The 17,871-nt window shown below is 44.6% G+C and overlaps 1 long non-coding RNA gene across 1 annotated transcript; it reads right to left on the bottom strand.

Moving 5' to 3' along the window:
* Positions 1-1,486: 1,486 nt before the first annotated feature.
* LOC137484783 (uncharacterized) lies at positions 1,487-16,266 on the bottom strand. The gene is made up of 2 exons (XR_011005030.1): positions 16,098-16,266; positions 1,487-2,539 (listed from the first exon to the last, which is right to left on the bottom strand). It is a non-coding gene; the product is annotated as an uncharacterized lncRNA (long non-coding RNA).
* Between the last annotated feature and the right edge of the window lie 1,605 nt (positions 16,267-17,871).

The following is a 17,871-nucleotide window of genomic DNA, read 5'->3' as shown; positions in this document are numbered from 1 at the left end:
GATCCATGATTACATACTAGGCTAGTGTCTCCCAATATGGGAAACTCTTATCACTCCAGATCACAGATGCATGAAGGGTAGGGGTGGGTGCTAGACCCTGGAGAGCCATTCACAGCACTGTCTGCCCACTGAAACCTCCTGAGATTTGGACCTTCTTGTACCAGAGGAGCAGCACAGCTCACACACTGCCAGGCACCTCTGTTCTCTTGCCTTAGGCCACCCTGTTTCTGACACAACGCCAAGCCAGCAAAGCAACATAGCTCTGGCCAAGACCAATTGGTCCACCCCGTATTTCCTCTTCTGCTCATCACTCTTTGATCTCATATCCACACATAGAACAAGCTCCTCCATTGCCAGGTCGTGGGCAGGGTGTTCAGGAGCACATCACTGTTGGAACAGCCATCCATGTGGTGTTGATTGGGTTCCTCAAAGAAATTCCTCAGCTATTTTCTATAAAGGAGGCTGACCTTCCCTGTGGACTCCAAACAAGGAAAGCCTATCTACTGGACTGGCCCTGACACTCAAAGTCACATGAAAGCCAAAGGTGCTGTTAGCTGAGGACTAAAGCTATACAGCAAATGGTTTATAAACTTAATCAGGAAGCAGTAGCATGGCATTTATGTGGTTGTCATGTGGACTTACCCAGAAAGGTCACTGTCACTGAGCAATTAGCTAATGGAGCATTGCTAGTTAATGAAGATTGTCAGAACTCAGTATCTCAGATCTATGCAGAATTCCTGAGAACAAAGATTGTCTACAGCTTACAGAGAAATCAGAAAGTATATTTAGAAACCCCATTTAGTAAAGCACTTCCTACAACAAGAGGAAGGGCAATTGGTGTCCGAGTTAAGCATTACTTTTCCTTTTGAATCATCTGTGATTTTTATCTCCTACAGTACTGTCACATAGTAACACCCCTGGGATGAAGAAATGCTCTGATAACTGGTCAGAATGAGAGTCAAGCTTTCCCAGATTGCACAAGAAGGTTTTGCATTTCCAGAGGCTCAGATCATACTCCCATGGCCCTTCTGAGCATCTCACTTTATCACTGCTACAAGACTCTTCATTCCTTTCTGAGGACAATTCCTTCTTTATATCGTCTCCATAAGGTTAACTCTGACTATGTATCAGTTGACAGTATTAAAAAATGGTTCCTGAAACTGTAAAAAGTGCCGTCTTTAATTAGCATTAAATATCTAAAAGTGTAATGTTTTAACTGAAAAGATGACTTTCAAGAAAAGGTTGTCAAAGGAACTGAGAATTCAGTCATCCAGTAATGATCTTTAGATATATTGCCACAAGATCAGACAACTCAATTCTGCTTCCAGACCTGCCATTAATCCTCTGTACCTCTTGATATCACAACACATGAAAAAAATGCAACACAACAACTTGATATATTACAGCCCCTTGTTTCTCATGTCCCCATGATTACTGTGCTGCAAGATGCTTGACTTGACTTAGAACCACAGTTTGAACAGCTGGATTGTCAAAGACAACCTGAGACCTGAAGCTGAATTGTCTCCCTTGACAAATCTGGTAGCACAGGTTCTGGTTTTCAGAGGGGTGTTGGTCTGTGAGCAGGACAGTGAATTTCTGCACAGAGCCTTGAAAAGCCAGCACACAGACAGATGCTCCTGAACTGCTTGGAAACCACCATGGGAAATATTTTGGGGAGGATGCATAGGCTGTGAAGAGGAACACTTCTGAACAACTCTTCCCTTGCTTTGGTTTTGACAGGGCAAATACAAAATGGAGACCTGGCAAACAGAGGCAAGGTGAAAGTTCACCCTCCCCCATAAAGGTGATGGCGCAGGCTGGCTCCGGATGTCACGTTGGGTGTTTATTCATCACTGCGCGGGTGAGGAGCCATCTGAGCATGGCCCTCCCTCGCAGGCCACCGAGCCACCCGCGCCAGCCCCGCCGGCGCCAGCAGAGCTGCAATAACCTGCTCATTGCCACAGTGCCCAGCCCAGCCCCTATCTCCATTCACACTCCTCCTCATTGCTCACCTGATAACCATGGCCCCGCTGGAATTGCCGGGCGTGCTGCGTGCTGGCAGGGAAGCGGATAAGGAGTATCTATCCCTTCTCTCAGCACAAATGTGTAAAAGTTTGTTCAGGGCTTTATGAGGCGTGGAGCAAAGCAGCTGCTTTCACTGTGAGCTGAAGTGTTAACTACTGAGGTATTGTGGGGTGGCTCACTGCGTCTCCCTGGACAGGCCAACACAGAGACTTCTGCATCAGCCTCAAACAGGTGTTAGGAAGGAAACTATTTCATGGTAGAAGGTGGGACAGAGGGACAGATTACTTCAAGTTTTAAAGGGCTGGAAAAACTTGCTTTCATTTCAGGCTTCAAACACAAAATACATGCCTGGAAAGGGAAAGCTTTCCCTGCCAAGTCTCTGGTTCTCCACCTCTGCCTGGTGTTGCAGGCCTGTTTCCAAAACTCCAGGAGGAATTCATCCAACTCCAGATCTACAGCATGTCCTTCCAGGCTGTCAAGCTGTGAGAGTGATTCTGTGATTCACTTGCAAGTCCTGGAATGACCAAATTGAGATTTCAGACTTATTTTGTATATAGGCCACAGAGCAGCTGTCAAGCAGTGAAGTGTCTTGGGTGTAGGAGCCAGGCCTTAAACCGCTGAGAAAGCTGGGATCTGGGGCACAGGCTCGTAGCAGTGGGCTTTTAATAGGGCCTGAATGTATACACAGAAGGATAGTTGTCATGTTTACTGAACACTTAATCCTGTCACCTGGGGAAGGCAGGTGTTGCAAACTCTATTAAGAAAAGCCAGAAGGAGGATTTTCACCTCGTTTTGTCTGTACTTCAAGCTTATGCAAAGCTAATCCTGGGTCTCTGAGGCTGGACACAGAGCTGAAGGGATGGTGCAGTTTTGACAGCAAGGCCAGGCCCTGGTGTGAGATCTGAGAGGCACCTCACCAAAGCTACCAAACGTGTCAGGCAGTAGGACATTATAAATGGAGGAATCATGCTGGCCACAGCAGGTTTCCAGCTGTGCAAACAGACTCCTAGAAGCTTGCGCTACAAATCCTAAACCAGTTGGAGAAATACAGCAAAGAACTGTTATCCCAGCAGCTCATCAGGTCCCTTTGCCCAACATTTTGTGTCCTCCTACTGCGGGACTGAGCATTGACACGAGATGGTACAGCCCAGCATCTCAGTGTCTGGGTAAAAGGGATTTGGGGATCTTGGTTTCCTCCCCCAGATTTAAAGAAGTTATGTATCACATATGATACTGTGGCCCTAAATCATAGCCAGCTGGTGACTCAGATTAGTTTTTGCTAGCTCCCAGAATATGACCAGACATAAATTTTCTGTGCAGGACAAATGGGGTTACAAAAACTTGGGACTGTAAGGAAAGTGAAAAGAGAGAGGCTGTGGAAGGAGTCGACTGCAGAGGCAGAAAAGGTGAAGAAAAGCTGGAATTTCCAGGCACTCCAAGGGTAGGAGATCAGCTGGAAAAGATGGTGCAAAAGGGACTCTTGAAAGTTTGTGAGAGAAAGTGTCAGGTGAGAGAAAATCAAAAAAAGTAAAGGAAAAAAGAAGAGGAGAAGGAGCAGCACCAGAACTACCTCATAGTGGGAGCATGTAACACCCTAAGACAGGTGCCTGAAACCTCAAACAAGCACCAAGACTGTGAGCCTCTGAAAACTCTGCCCCTACCCTGTCGTAAACGAGACCGGTTCTGGACCAAGGCTGGAAAATACCACCTCAGGGCAATAAATCTCCCATTGATAGGGTCTGGCAAACACAGGCCTCGAGAAAGGTTGAAGTCAGCTCTGAAGTCTATAATGACTCACTGAGGATTGAAGGAATTAGAAGGAAAGGTGACACTCAATATAACAGCAGCATTAATAAGTAATCGTTGCCTGCAAACGTCTGGGCAGTTATAAAACATTGGCAAGACAAACCTTAATCTTACAAGTTTGGCTCAACTACATACGACAAAATGTTCTTTATCAAATAACCCTGGGGAAAGTCCTTCCAAGGATCCATGCTGATAGAGGATCACAGGTATTTGTAACACCTCAGCACACACCTCCATAAAACCCTGTCACCCAGTGAAGTCAGGACCTTCCCAGGCTCTCCCTCGAAATCTTTCCGGGGATGTTTTGTCAGTTCTCCCCCACTAGCACGTTTGGTCCCATAAGGGAAAATTATTTCTGGACAACTCCTGCATTTTGCACTGTGTTTAAACAAACCAAGGTGCTGGGAAGTAACACACAGCATTGGTGTAATCTGAGAAATGAGCTTTTTGGTCATTAGAAATGCAGCTAAAACAAACAATAAATACAGTGCAGTGACATTTACGGTGAAAGCCACCAGAGCTTCGGAGATTTCCCCGCCTGGTGCTGTAAAGGCCTACCCAGCACCAAAGGCATTTAAAGCTAAATTAAAATCCTCATTAGCTGCTCTTGAGTGTATTTGCATTGATGAGGTCCCTGGTGGATGTGGTTTTATGGGCATGGAGGTAAACCTGTGTGGCATAACTACAGAGAGAGCTTTCAGCTGCACTGATGTAACCTGTGTGTGATATGCCAGTGATTGAGATATTCCATCACGAGCCAAGCTCATACGAGTGCTCCACACCACAAAATCAAAATAAACAAAAAAACCCCCACACTATTGTCACTCCACTATCTGATTGAGAGAGGAAGATGGACGTTTAAATACAAGCGAGGATGTTTATCCTTATACCCACTACATGACGACCTCAACATTTATGTTTACGGCGAAAAGACTGCCCAGGACATTTTGTCCAGCTCCAAAATGACAAAGATACAACCTGCTTGGATGAAAAACAAGTGAGCACAGTCACCTGACAGCCTCAGAGTTTCTCACACCATACATTTTTGAGCATCAGCTGGATTTGATATCTAACTTTAATGCTACCACATGATAGTGACAGGTAACACAAAATCCTCAAGAAGACAGAGTTGGCATATGAAACAGAGCCAACCAGCTACAATTAAAAGAAAATGGAAGTTCAAGAGGAGCTCCTGGAGCACCTTTCCAACCAAAGAACTATACATGTGAGTTGGGATGAAAGGAGAAAAACACTGAGAGACATTGCAAGAACTGTGGGAAAACAAGCCCTTTGGGGACTCCTAGATGTGTGGTTTGATACAAAACCCAAGATAGCTGTTTAACTGGGGGTGTCTAATTTCATAGGAGAAAAGCACTGTATCTTGCGCATATATCTCCATCACCATGATGAAATAACCCTCTCGACATCCTGGCCAGGTACTGGATATGAAACTCCCTCAAGGGGGAATATCCACTTGAGGTTGTGCTACTTTGTGCAGCAAAGAGACTGACTCAAACTACAATAAGCAACTTGCAAGAGAAGCTGATGTTGAAATACAATTCAGAATAATTACATTCTACCTATCCTTCTCCAGCTCTTCAAATACAGGGCTCTGCCCTCTGGCTAAATAGCTTTTGTACATTTTTGTAACTCTTGCCAGTTTCCACCCCAAAGGTGGCTGCCTCTGTGCACAGGGCAAGCACCTGTGTGTGTTCATGTTTTACATCCACACTGCTTTATACTGCCCTAAATGTGCTCACGGTTTGCAAAATGGGCTCCATAAATCATTAATTAATGATAATACAAATATAAATAATGTAGGAGACAGAAGGGCAAGAGTCACCACTCCATCTTCAACACCATTGTGGATGCTTGGATAAGCACTGTACCCACAAGAGCCATCCCTGCCAAGAGCACCATTACTCTAGAAACGCTGAAGAATCACAAAAGATTGCAGTGTGTACCTTGGGAAATGAAAGGACTTAATCAATAGCATGCTAATGCAGAGGATTTTAACCCTTGAAATCTTGCTGTCCAGTACAGTGAAAGCAAGGTATTCTCATTTCCCAATTCCTGTTCCCTCAGCAGTGGTTCCTTCTGGCTAATGGAATTACAAGATACTGCTGCATCCTGCTGTTACAAACTGAACTGCAACTTGTAAGCTATTCACAAGTTCACAAAGGGAGTTTTCCAGCCTTATCTTTATTAACTGTGAATTTATCTCCCTGCCCAGATACAATGTTGAGAGAGAAGGTGAGCTGGAAGGGGTCATTCCTGCTGTACAAGGATCAAATGCCATAAACGGCCCGGAGTGTGACTGTGTTCACTTGTGCCCTTTTAATTGCCCCCGTTAAAGCTCACATTAAACACGCAATCTCTGTGACCAAAGGTAACAGGGAGTTTGGCCATAAGCAAGCAGTCACTCGATAAGACAACAGCATTTCAAAACACCATAAATTAATTCCCTGGGCTAATTTCCCTAAGAGCAATGGAGATAATAAATCTCATTGTTGGCGTTAAGGGTGACTGGAGAATCTGCTTCATGTGCCTGCCAACATGCTACCGGAGCAGTGCCACGGATCTGCAGCTCCCTGGCAGGGAGAGAAGAGCAGACATGTAAAAACGTGCTGCTGCCTGTGCTGCTGGGGCAGGTCACTTGCCAGGGAGAGAGGGTGGAACAGGAAAAGGAATGTTCCACCAAATGAAATCAAGCTGGAACATTTCACATGGCAGATGGCAAGAGATGCCCAAAGAACAGGGGCTGAAAATAATTTTTGAAGGCACAGGACATAAATTTAAATTACCATGGATTAACAAGTCAGGAGGAACAGGTCAGAGAGGAAATTTAAAGACACAGCCTGTCCTTGATCAGTGTCCGGAACTGCCCTTGAAGTTTAACAGAAGACCATTTACCTATCAAAATTACAAGAGGTCCATCCATGTAGCCACACTCACACTCACCACCTCCTTTCCACAAGTGTAAAATATCTCCCAGGTCTCTCTTCCTTCCAGTACAAGTCTGCACTCACAGACAGACAAGGTGAAGCAAAGGTGGATATTGCAACTTGGCAATTTGTTATAGAATTATGGAATATCCTGAGTTGGGAGGAACACACAAGGATCATCCAGTCCAACCCCTGACCCTGCAAACAGACATCCAACAATTATACTCTGTCCCTGAGAGCATTGTCAAAATATTCCTGGAGCTCTGGCAGCCTTGGAGCCATGAGCATTCCCTGGGGAGCTTGGTCAGTGCCCAACTGCTTCTTCTGGGGTTATGCTGAATCCATTTTTTCCCCACACTAGTTCAGCAAAACTCAAAATGCTTTGCCCAATAAATGCAAGAAGTGCTACATAAGTTCCCAGTGTGAAAAATCTACACCCACCAAGTTAAAGGCTAATTCTAATCTCCCTTCTAACACCTTAGACTGAAACTAATTTAGTTCTCAAAAGCCCTTATGTTGGCAGGATGGGATCAGCCTGCCAACTCCTCCTTCCGAGTTACCCCAGTCCATGTTTTGGAGAAGAAAGTCTCTCCCTTTATCCCAACACCACCTTGGCTGTATCGGCCTTTGCTCAGAGCTCTCTCTCTCTGAAGAGCAGGGTTTCCTACTGTTGGAGTTATTCAGAAATCCACTGGAGTCTCCTCAGAACTGGAGGGCTGGTAGGAGGGGCAGAGGCACAAAAGGAGAACACAATTTGGAGGCACAGTTTGAACTTTTCTTTCACAGATGGGTCTCCAAATACCTGAAGACTGATATTTTACTTCCTAAACCTCCAGAAATCATATTGAAAAAGCTGGGAATTGACAAGCCTGCACGGCCCAGGACATGCACAAGCAGAGCTCTGCTGCTTCCAATCATATCAGCAATGACTTTTGATTTTAAAATTCAGGGTTTTTTTTACTTACATTATTAACATCATCATTTAGGGCTAAACAACCCTGGGTTTCTGGCATGCATCTGGAGGGTCAGCTGTGTGTTAAGAGAATAAATAAAGGAACCCAAAACAAAAACTATATCTATTCCATTTATATACACACATATATAATACAGACACACATTTAGGGGAATGTATTTCCCTAACCATATAGCATAAATATATATTTATTAGACATATGATGGTATGTATATATTAAAATGCACTGAAGATTTAGAAATAATTTAGAAAATTGACCAGTTTACTTACAATTTAGCTTATATGGTACAACATAATATATTTTAAATACCATGGAAAATGGCCAATTTTCCAATATTTATATATTTGTGTTATATCATTACAAATATTTTACAAAGGAAACATATGGCAGATTTTGAATTCTTTCCAGATGAATGATGTCCAGACCCTCTGATATATGAATGACCTCCAGAGCCTCCTGCATTTTCCCTGCTTTGAATGCTTTGCTTCTGGTTTGGAGTCTGCCATTGAACCTTCGTCAATTAGAATGAAATGTTGGGTCTCTAAAATGAAAAAGCCATAGGAGTGACAAGTGAGTGGTTCAGAGGGGCATTTATGCAACCCATTCATTCAGTCCAGCCCAAAATACAGTAGTAATTACTCTCAGCCAGGCAGGGGACTCTATTCCTGCCTCCAACAGCAATTCCCAAACCATTGTGCCCATCCAATGCCTGTTTGAACAGGGAAGTACAGGACGCCCCAAAACACTCAGTTCCTCTTCTTTCATGCAAACAAGCAGCAAGGGAAAAAAGGGAATTGTACTGTTGCCTCACTTGGAAAGAGCAGAGCACAGCTCACCCTCATCAGAGGAGCTGTGAAGTAGAGCTGTTCATCCACAAGCTCAGGGAATGACCTGTGCAGGTCCAGCAGAGCCAAGTACTGCTCCAGGGGCACTGGGAATGCACAGGGTGGGGCAGCACCAGGGAGAGATGTCATAGAAAAATGGTTATCTGAACACAGACACAGCAGCAGAACAACTGGGCAAACTATTCCACAAAACCTCACATGCTACAGCTACAATGGAGTGTAAAGTCACTGTCCAGAAGAAGAGATGCACTTTCTTGGGGAGAGAGTTGCCAAAATAACACACATCACACAAGCTACACAGTATGTTCAACCTGGGAGCGGGAAACCCCAAACTGAAAGCTCAAAGATTTTACTCCATGCTTTAAAAATTGCTTTTCAACAGAGACGATGATTTTTGAAGGAAAGAGATACCTTCTAGAAAAATGTTCATTTTGAATGAGATTAATTTTTCTTTGAGGGTGATTTTGATAGAATTCTATTTTTTGTCAATGAGTCTGGTACTTTTAATACCCTAATGGCAGGCCCTGACTGCAGTCTGCAACATCCAGGTAACAACATTAACTCACTAACAGGTACATAAATGAAGGCAGGATTTTGTTCTTTATTTGTACTCCCACCTCTTTGCCATCTCCACCTGGCAATTCCCTCTAAAGAAAGAGAGCACTTATGCACAAAAGACAGTGGAAAAGATGCTCATCCAAAGAGCTCTCTCTGTTGACACACACACACACACAAACACACACTGACAACTGCACTGACTGGGTTTTTTACGTCACCTCTGTCTGAGGAACTTTTGAATACTTTACTTTCCCTACAGACCTGGATCCAGGCTTACCCAACACTGGGAGAAGTGAGACTCTGGCCAAAATCATGTCAGCCAGAGTCAACCTGACAAGGTGTGAATCAAGTAGTGGATGTGACAGAAGGTAGGTGTGAGAGAGGTTAGCAATTTAAAGATATTGAGGAACTGAGGTAGGAAAATGGGCCTGGAAAAGGAATTCTGTGTCATTTTGGAATTTCCACGAAGACTAAGACGCCAGCGAGACAGGAGGAGCCACACACTTGGCCCCAGTAGTTTCTCCTGAGCACAGGAAGGAAGGACGTATTTGAAGATGTAAACCAGTGTCAGACAATAGACAGGCAAGTCCAGCACTGGAACCTCACCAAGGTCACCCAGAGGGCATCGGTGCAATAGAATGTTAATTATATCCACGTGCAGGATGAACAACAGAGATGCCAATGTCCCTCACAGAGATAGGTTTTCCCTGATACAGGCAGAACCAGGCATCCGATTACAGAAGTTCACAGGATTTGTATCTGTTTCCCTCCACATCTTTTGTTTAGAATTTTTACTCATCTAAATGGCAACTGCAATGAAACTGTTTCATAACAAGGGTAGAGTTCCAAACAAAGTTCTGAGTCTTCCACAAGCCCACAGTGAGGTGCAAAGGACAGCAATGGAAACAGAGGAACAACAATGGGAGATTTGTTGAAGATCACAGTGGAGATAGATCTGGACAGCCTGTTCCCCACATTCATCTCAGATTAAATATCTCAGTGGGATTGTAGCTGTGCATTAGTACTGCACTGATGATAGATCTACCCCTATCAGGTTTGGGTGGCAGAAGGCAGCACTGCACAAATTGTAGAAATATCTTTATCTATTAAGTCCTCCAGAACTGATTCAAAAGAAAGGAAATTTTAAATATATGATAATGATGTCAAAACACAAATTATCACATCCTGGCTCTGCCAAATCAGACTGAACACACATACACGTACAAACCAAGAGACACGGAGAACAAACCCTAGCACAGAGAAGCTGTGGCTTCTCCATCCCTGGAAGTGCTCAAAGCCAGGTTGGACATGGCTTGGAGCAACCTGGGGTGCTGGAAGGTGTCTCTGCCATGGCAGGGGGCTGGAATGGGATGAGCTTTAAGGTCTCTTTAAGGTCAGGAGTTGTGGTCAGAGATCACAAGCCATGTTGGGTTCTCTCACTGCAAGTAGCACCTGTATCTCTGTTTTCATTAATTCTGCAGCTTTCAATATCTTCCTGTACCCAAACACCTGCACAGGAGCATCTGGACAAACAGAAATCTCCCTTGTGAATGCTGTATTTCCAGATTTATTTCAGACATAAAATAATAATAATAGAATGGTCAGCCCCATCCTGTAATGTTGAACAGCGATTACCTTTTTGTGCTATTTAAGCCTTACACGCATTGTAACTTTCCAATTCTTTCTAAAGGGTCAGTTTGATTTCCTGAAATGCCTCAGTATAACAGGCCAGCTTCACCAACTGCTCAAGAAATTAGGCAAGTTTCAATGTTTTTGTTGTTTTCCCAGGGAGGTATTTTCACCGACCAAGCGGCCCCTCCACCCCACTCCCACCCACTCCACCCCAAACCCTTTGGGATCCTGGGAATCCGACTGTAAATGACACTACCAGCTGAGATGTAATGGGTGTTGGAGCAGCAGCCGTTTCCTGTCCAGCAGGAACCCAAAGGTACAGGAATGTGGGAAGACTCCAGTGAGCCTCCTTAAGCAGCCAGAGCGGGCTGGGAACTAGAGAAGAGATAAGGGATGCCCTTTCCTCCTCCACCCACTGCAGCAGATAAGCATCATATGCCTCAGACATCTTGTCCACTGATCTGGGCTTTTCTCCCGTGTCTCAGTATCTGTGACTCTACCTTCCTTCCTCTGCAGAACGGGCCAGCCCGCCCGCGCTGATAACGGGGTCTGGTGCCTGCAGGGATGCAGCGGGGCTGTAAAGGCTCTGCAGCCAGGAGACACCTGGCTCTTCCGGGGAAGGGACGCGGATGAGGCACCAGGGCTCCACAGAGAGCAAACGCCTGTGTTTGAGGAGACAGGTGTGCTCCAGCAGACGGAGTCAGAGCCTATTTGCTCAGGCAACATCCACAGGCCTGGCTCCAAAAGTAATTAATTTATAGTTTGTTTGGACACCAACACAATCACGAAATTGCAACACCTTGCTCTGCAAACTGCAGTGAAGTGCCACGGCCCTGTCAGGGGAGCGACACACAAACAGCAAAGGAGCAGAGAGGCAAAAACTGGGGTTTAAGAGCCATGTACAGGGGGTGAGACACTGGTGCTGTGAGGAGTGCGCTGGGACAGCACAGGAACAGGCCATGGGGCAAAGAAGAAAACACCACATTAAGAGGATCCAAGAGGTACCAGAAAAGACTGATCACAGATTCCAGCTCTCCTGTCTCTGGAAGCAAAGTACTAAATAACTGACTGCTCTGCCTCACAAGCTTGCAGGCTTCAGGCCAAGATAATGACAGTAACACAGGCTGCATGTCATTCCAGAGCATCCCACAGTGCTGAGACAGAAGGCAGCAGCCAGTTAGGCAGTAAGGGAATTTAGGGCCAGGAGAAACACAAGATAAAGAAGGAAAATCCCTAGAAAATAGATCTGGGGAATTTAGATCCTGTGACAAACAGAAATAACCTTTCCACCCAGACACCTCCCCCTTCAACCTCCCTGAGTAATACAATTCCAAAATTAGCCCAGCTAAAACAATCCTGAGTTTATCTCTCTGACGATTCAGAGGATCAGAAAGCCTGAGCCTTTTACACTCTTTCAGGTTTTCTTGTTGCTCATCTAAGTGTTTGTCAGGGAGATTGTGCAAAGAAAGAATTCTGATTCCTGGCTTATTGTTGGCCCTGCTGCGGGAGCCAGAAGATAAGAGCAGGCAGGACTGGTCCCAAGAAAAAAACTCGCAGCTCTGGCACTGAAGTTTTCTTTTTGGCTGAAGAATTGCTTGAAGTTAAGGAATGATGCATTGATTTGAATGAATAAAAACAAAACAATACTCACACAAAAGCAAAAACCAATCAGATTGAGCAACATTATAAGGTTTTCCTTTGGAAAATGGGAGAATATAAACTTAAAATCATCTTTCCACATTATCCCTTGCTATAAGCCTTCCTAGAAGAGAAGGAATGGTATTTCAGCTCAAGCCTTGAGCTACTTTATCTTCAAAGTTTCATTATTACTGCAAAATTCCAGCAATCCTCCAGACCTTGCTGCCTTCTGACTAAGCCTTGGCCTACTTAAACATTCCTTGCCTGAACTGATTGCCCACTTCAGGAATTCCTCCTCATCTGTGCTTCCCTGACATAAAACTGGAAGAGCTGAGATGCTGTTAAAGAGGTGGGGCCCAAGAGTTTTCAATTTCAGTTTTGTGCAGCCAGCTTCAAAGATAGTAAAAGACAGTAAAGGACAATCCTTATCTGATCAGGTTTTTCCATGTGCTGTAGAAGTTCATGCTGAGCTCTTCTCTGATGATAAAACAAATTATTCAGCCCTGCACATGCACAAGTGTGTCACTGAACACACAGTGCCCAGCCCCTGCATTGAACTGAGAACCACAGGCACCACCTGAACCCTTCCATGGTAGGAACAGCCTGCACCTACCATGAATTCAAGAATGTATTTTAATTCCCACAGAGGGGGTCACTTGCTCTTGCCTATCCATTTGCAGTGATATCCTGAGAATGAGGACTGGCCGCAGTCTGGAGAACAGTGGTATTTGCTGTCTCCGCTGCCCCCAGCCCTCCCACACATCCTCCTCTCCTTTGGGGCTCTGATTGACAGACTCTTGAATTATGAAAAGGTAGAAAGAGCCTTGGTGAAACTCAGAGGTATTTTTATCACAGTTTGTGGCCCCCTACCCCCATCATATATATCAGAATAAGAATGCTTTTACACAGGAAAAAAAAAAAAATCTATAGAGTCCTCAAAGGAACAGTTTTTCTACTCCTCTCAGCAGCCTGTCCTCAGTCTGGTTCCCTTTTCAATGGGCTGCTGGCTCCTAGCTGTCTGCTGATAGGAAGGATTAGCTACAGAAATGGCACAGGGAAAGAGTCAAAACTTGAGGGGAGCACAGCCCTCCAGCCCACAGGGCCATCTGTGTGCATTCAGCCACAGTTTGTTAAAAGATCAAACTGCAGGTGCTGCAATATTTCCTTTCCTTCTGGCTGGGCCATCCCTATAAAAAGCAGGAGTCAATCAAGTGTGCTCAAAAATGCTGAGAAAGGTTACAATTAAACAGGAAAATTTGAAGTTATTAATGTAGTCATGCTTTCTCCCTTTCCCATCATTTTTTGGTTTAGGGACTAATATTTCACATTGTTCTTTACAAACACGGACAGATACTCTAATCTGTTTTCACACTGAATGCTGAGAGGCAGTTTCCAAACCCAGATGCCAGACTTCACAATGTGAGTCAGTCATTATTCCTGAAGTGTTGAGCATTCCCCCTCTCTGCCTTCCACAGGAATCTTGGGAATCTTAAAAGCCAGGTTTCCTTCTCTGAGATGCACAAACATAATTTAGGAGGTTACATTTTCGGCACCAACCTTTCCAATGAGACCCTGCTCAAGGCTTTGGATGAGCTCTTCCCCAAATGCAGGCAGGAGCTGTGAGCCCTGGGAACCAGCCCTGCCGCACCAATGGCTTTCTGCATTACATCCCAACCGCCAACACTGCTGGAGCTGCTCCTCTCCACACCGCACAGAACAAGATTTTTTCATGTGCCAGAATTGTTTTGGGGACAAACTTTCCAAAAAGGCATTATGTACCTAATTCCTGTTCAATAACATGAGGCCTAAAGAGTTTCAACCTTTGAAATTGTCTCTTGGCTCCAGCAGGACAGTAGTTGTATATACACAGTGCATTTTTATATTTATTTCCCAGCAGTGTAAAAAATCATCTTCTCACCCTTTTTAAGTACATGAGCACAAGTAGGCCAAGGCCTGCCTTCCTGTTTTAAGAAGTGAAAGCACTGGGGCAGACTGCCAGAGGACTTAATATAGTCTCAGATCTAAATTTAACAACAATAACATGGCTCCAGTCTGACCCTACAAAGAAAAGTTTGGAGAGACAAAAAAAAAAAAAAAAAAGGTAATTCTTCACAAATTAAGAAAACAATAAAGGTCCCTTTCAAGTGTCAAGGAATATTCTTAGCCAGCCTGTAACACCTAAATCAAGAGAGAGGTTGTTAAAATGGCATAATACCAGGAAATTCGCCTACAGGGTCTACTTCCTCCGTGGAGACTCCAGCCTGGAGTGCCGGAGTCAGTGTGCTCGCCGTGGGGGAGGTGGGAGGGAGGAACAGGGAGCTGACTAAAGCGACTCTATAAAAAAAGCCCAGGCTGGGTATCAACACCACCGTCCCTAGATCTAAGATGATACAAGCAGCCTTCCTGGCCCGAGATTCCGAGTCACATCAATAGGCTCTTTAATCCTTTCCCACCCAACATTTCCTGACAGCGACCGCAGAAGTCAACAAGTTCAAGCCCAGCACAGAAATTAGCGCTCGCACACAATACAGCCGGGTGATAACGCGCCTGTATTTATAGCTCAGAGCCAGCCTCCTCGGAGCAGTCATTAAAGATCCTGGTGGGAAGAAAACACAACTAGAAGAAAGTTATTCAAGTAAGTTAAAGATACACCTGAACCCTCCCTTCCTCTCCCACCCCTCTCTGAGGTCATAACATCACAATATAGTCTCCTAAGCAAGGACGTTCCTCCGGGACACTCTGATAGGGAAAGTGTGAACAACAAAAGCCCATTGTTAGCAGGGAACGGTGGTGCCACTTAGACCCTCGTTAAGCTCCCCAGGGGCTGTGGTTTGCGTTATGCAGGCTTAAAAATAAAAGGCACTAGGACAAGGGACAAACAAATAATGAAGTCATTTCCATTTACCTAGACCAGCATGGGGGTTGCCAAGCAGGGTAACCGGTTATTGCTGGGTGTTAGCAGCATCTCCGCCCTGGGACTCCCACTCCTCTACTCCACGCTTCTCCCAGCAAGTTTGTCACACTGAGTGCAACTCCATCCCACAGTTAGATATGGATGACACCCACAGACCACTAGCACATCTTACAAACCCCGTGTATTGGGAGAATCTTCCTTGTACAACATCTACTCATCATCCAAAGAACAGGAAGATGCCTTTTAAAAGAGCTGCAAGGTTTTCAGTGTGCATTACTCTTGAGTTCAAGGAAGATTTTTAAAGGAATACCTCAGCTGCATGGCACAGTTAATTAGCTCACGCTCAGATTAGGCCCTGAGCCTTAAATTTGAACAATTACATCACCTAATAACATTCCAGCTACTGAATCTGAAATTTGCTTGCATGACAAACACAAACTCTGGGCATTGCTGAGCTGCTTCACTGATTCCTTTCCAGTCACCCACTAGAGAATTTTCCATCACACTCAAAGAGGAAGGGCTCAAATGGAGTCCCCTTGAGTCAAGATTACAGGGGAGGTGTTAGTGGCTTGGAGGTGCACTAACCAGCAGTTCCTTCTGGATCCAGCCCTTTGGATAACAGCGCTGTGTGGAGTCCTCCTGTGTGAGTGGAGCTTGTGCTTCTCTGTGATGCACAAGAGCTGTTCCAAGAATGTCAGCAGCCTGTTGGAGAGCTCTCCCAAAAGGGTAACTTTGGGTACTACTGAATCCTGGCACTCACCTTCACATCACAGAAACCTCTGGCAGCCTAGAAAGAAGCTTTGCTGTATTTCCATGGATTAGTAAATGCCTGGAAATCAAGATGGTACAGAAGCCCTTCACCACCTGCTGGAGCTGCTCTGAGAGCTGTTCCAGGTCACAGTAGGAGCACTCTCACCCAGGACACAGCAGGAGCTTGCCTCCTGCTCCTGGCTCTGTGCAGCTGAGCTCTAATTTAAACTAATGCTCTGCACCTGGGGAAAGCAGGTGCTACAGGCATCAGGAGTGCTGTTTGTTTCCTTCACCTTTGCCAACTGCAATCCTCCCTCAAGCCTTGCTTTTCCAGCAGCCTTTTTAGGTAAATGCAAAAAATTGGGGGAAAAAATAAATATAGAGTAAGGATAAAGTGGGTCTCTTTGAAGCCTGCAAACTGAACACTTGTGAAGTTAACATTTGAGTTCATTCCAGTCAAGCCACTGAAGAACTCCACTTGCCATTTCTGTCATGTGATCTAGGATTGCATATTTTAACATGTAAGTAGTTATAGCCATAATTATTATCAGTAATCAGAAGAAAGTTGCCCACTTTAATCCTGAAAGAAAATAATAGGAAGGAGCTATTCTGCCCAAAGCTAGTCCTCTTTTATCCCAGCAGCATGGATCTTCCACAAGAAATAACAATACTTAGACTTACAGTGCCCTGGTAGGAAGAATTACCAAAAAGCAGCCTCTAGCCTCAGCTCTAAAATGGTTTGTGACAGTGATTCACTTTTTTCCTTTCCTTCAGCTTCCCAGTATTTATTTGCACCTTGGGTGGGCTGGAAAATACAGTTTTAAGATGCTCCAGCATGCAAATAAAATATTTATCCATGCTAAGTATTATTTTATTTACTCTTGCAGTAGTACAAGCAGCTGTGGCCAGATTAAGGCTGCACAGCAATTTGCAGTTACAGTGGAGATCTCCTCATGTAAAAACACCACACTGGGTAATTAAACCTTTACACAACCCAGGACTACAACCAAGACTGAAAGCTTGTTTCACATTTACATTAAAGTTCCTTTATACTGCTCTGGCAGGAAAATAAATGAGATTTCAAGTGTATGTGATACTTCAAGTCTCTCTGGTACTACTTGTAGCAAGAATTTAGTAGTAAGGCACATTGGACTCTGAATATTTGAGTAGTTCACAATAAGTCTGCTGAGGAGATGCAAAAATATAAGAGTTTTAAACTAAATGGTACTTGAGCTTACTCTCTAAGGCTCCCTTAGGTACCAGGTGGCTCTACCCACATGAGGAAGACCCTAAATACTGATACAAAATCTCAGGCAGGAGCTGTTCTTTTAATAAAACAGTCTCAACCAAGTTCTTCGACTTGATAAACATTTTCTGCCCAGGCTTAGCATAGATGACCTCCACAGCCATGCCTTCCAAACTCCCAGCTTGACACCTAGATGTGTTTCCAAAGTTCAAACTTTGAGTGCAGAAGCCTCAAATTTTCTGATCATAATTTTCAAATCACTGCTGAGCTTTCTCTGAACCCTGAGTAAAAGGAAAGGTAGCTCTCTACAGACAACTGTCAAACACCTGAAAGGGGATTTCATGGAAACCTCTGCACAGACCCACTGAGGGTGACAGACACAGCCACGGGAGCAGCTCCACGGGGGAAATCACACGTGGGCCGGAAGGAGCTGCATTGTTTCATCTTTATTTATATTCTCATTTATTTAGAAGTAGGCCTCTGAATTCTAAGGTCACTTTCTAAGTCAGTGGAGTCTTGTGCAGTCAGTACCATGGCA

This window comes from Anomalospiza imberbis, chromosome 18 (assembly GCF_031753505.1).
Source record: "Anomalospiza imberbis isolate Cuckoo-Finch-1a 21T00152 chromosome 18, ASM3175350v1, whole genome shotgun sequence".
Taxonomy (NCBI): domain Eukaryota; kingdom Metazoa; phylum Chordata; class Aves; order Passeriformes; family Viduidae; genus Anomalospiza; species Anomalospiza imberbis.
Note: the sequence above shows the minus strand (reverse complement) of the source record. Positions and strands in the feature narration are given on the sequence as shown.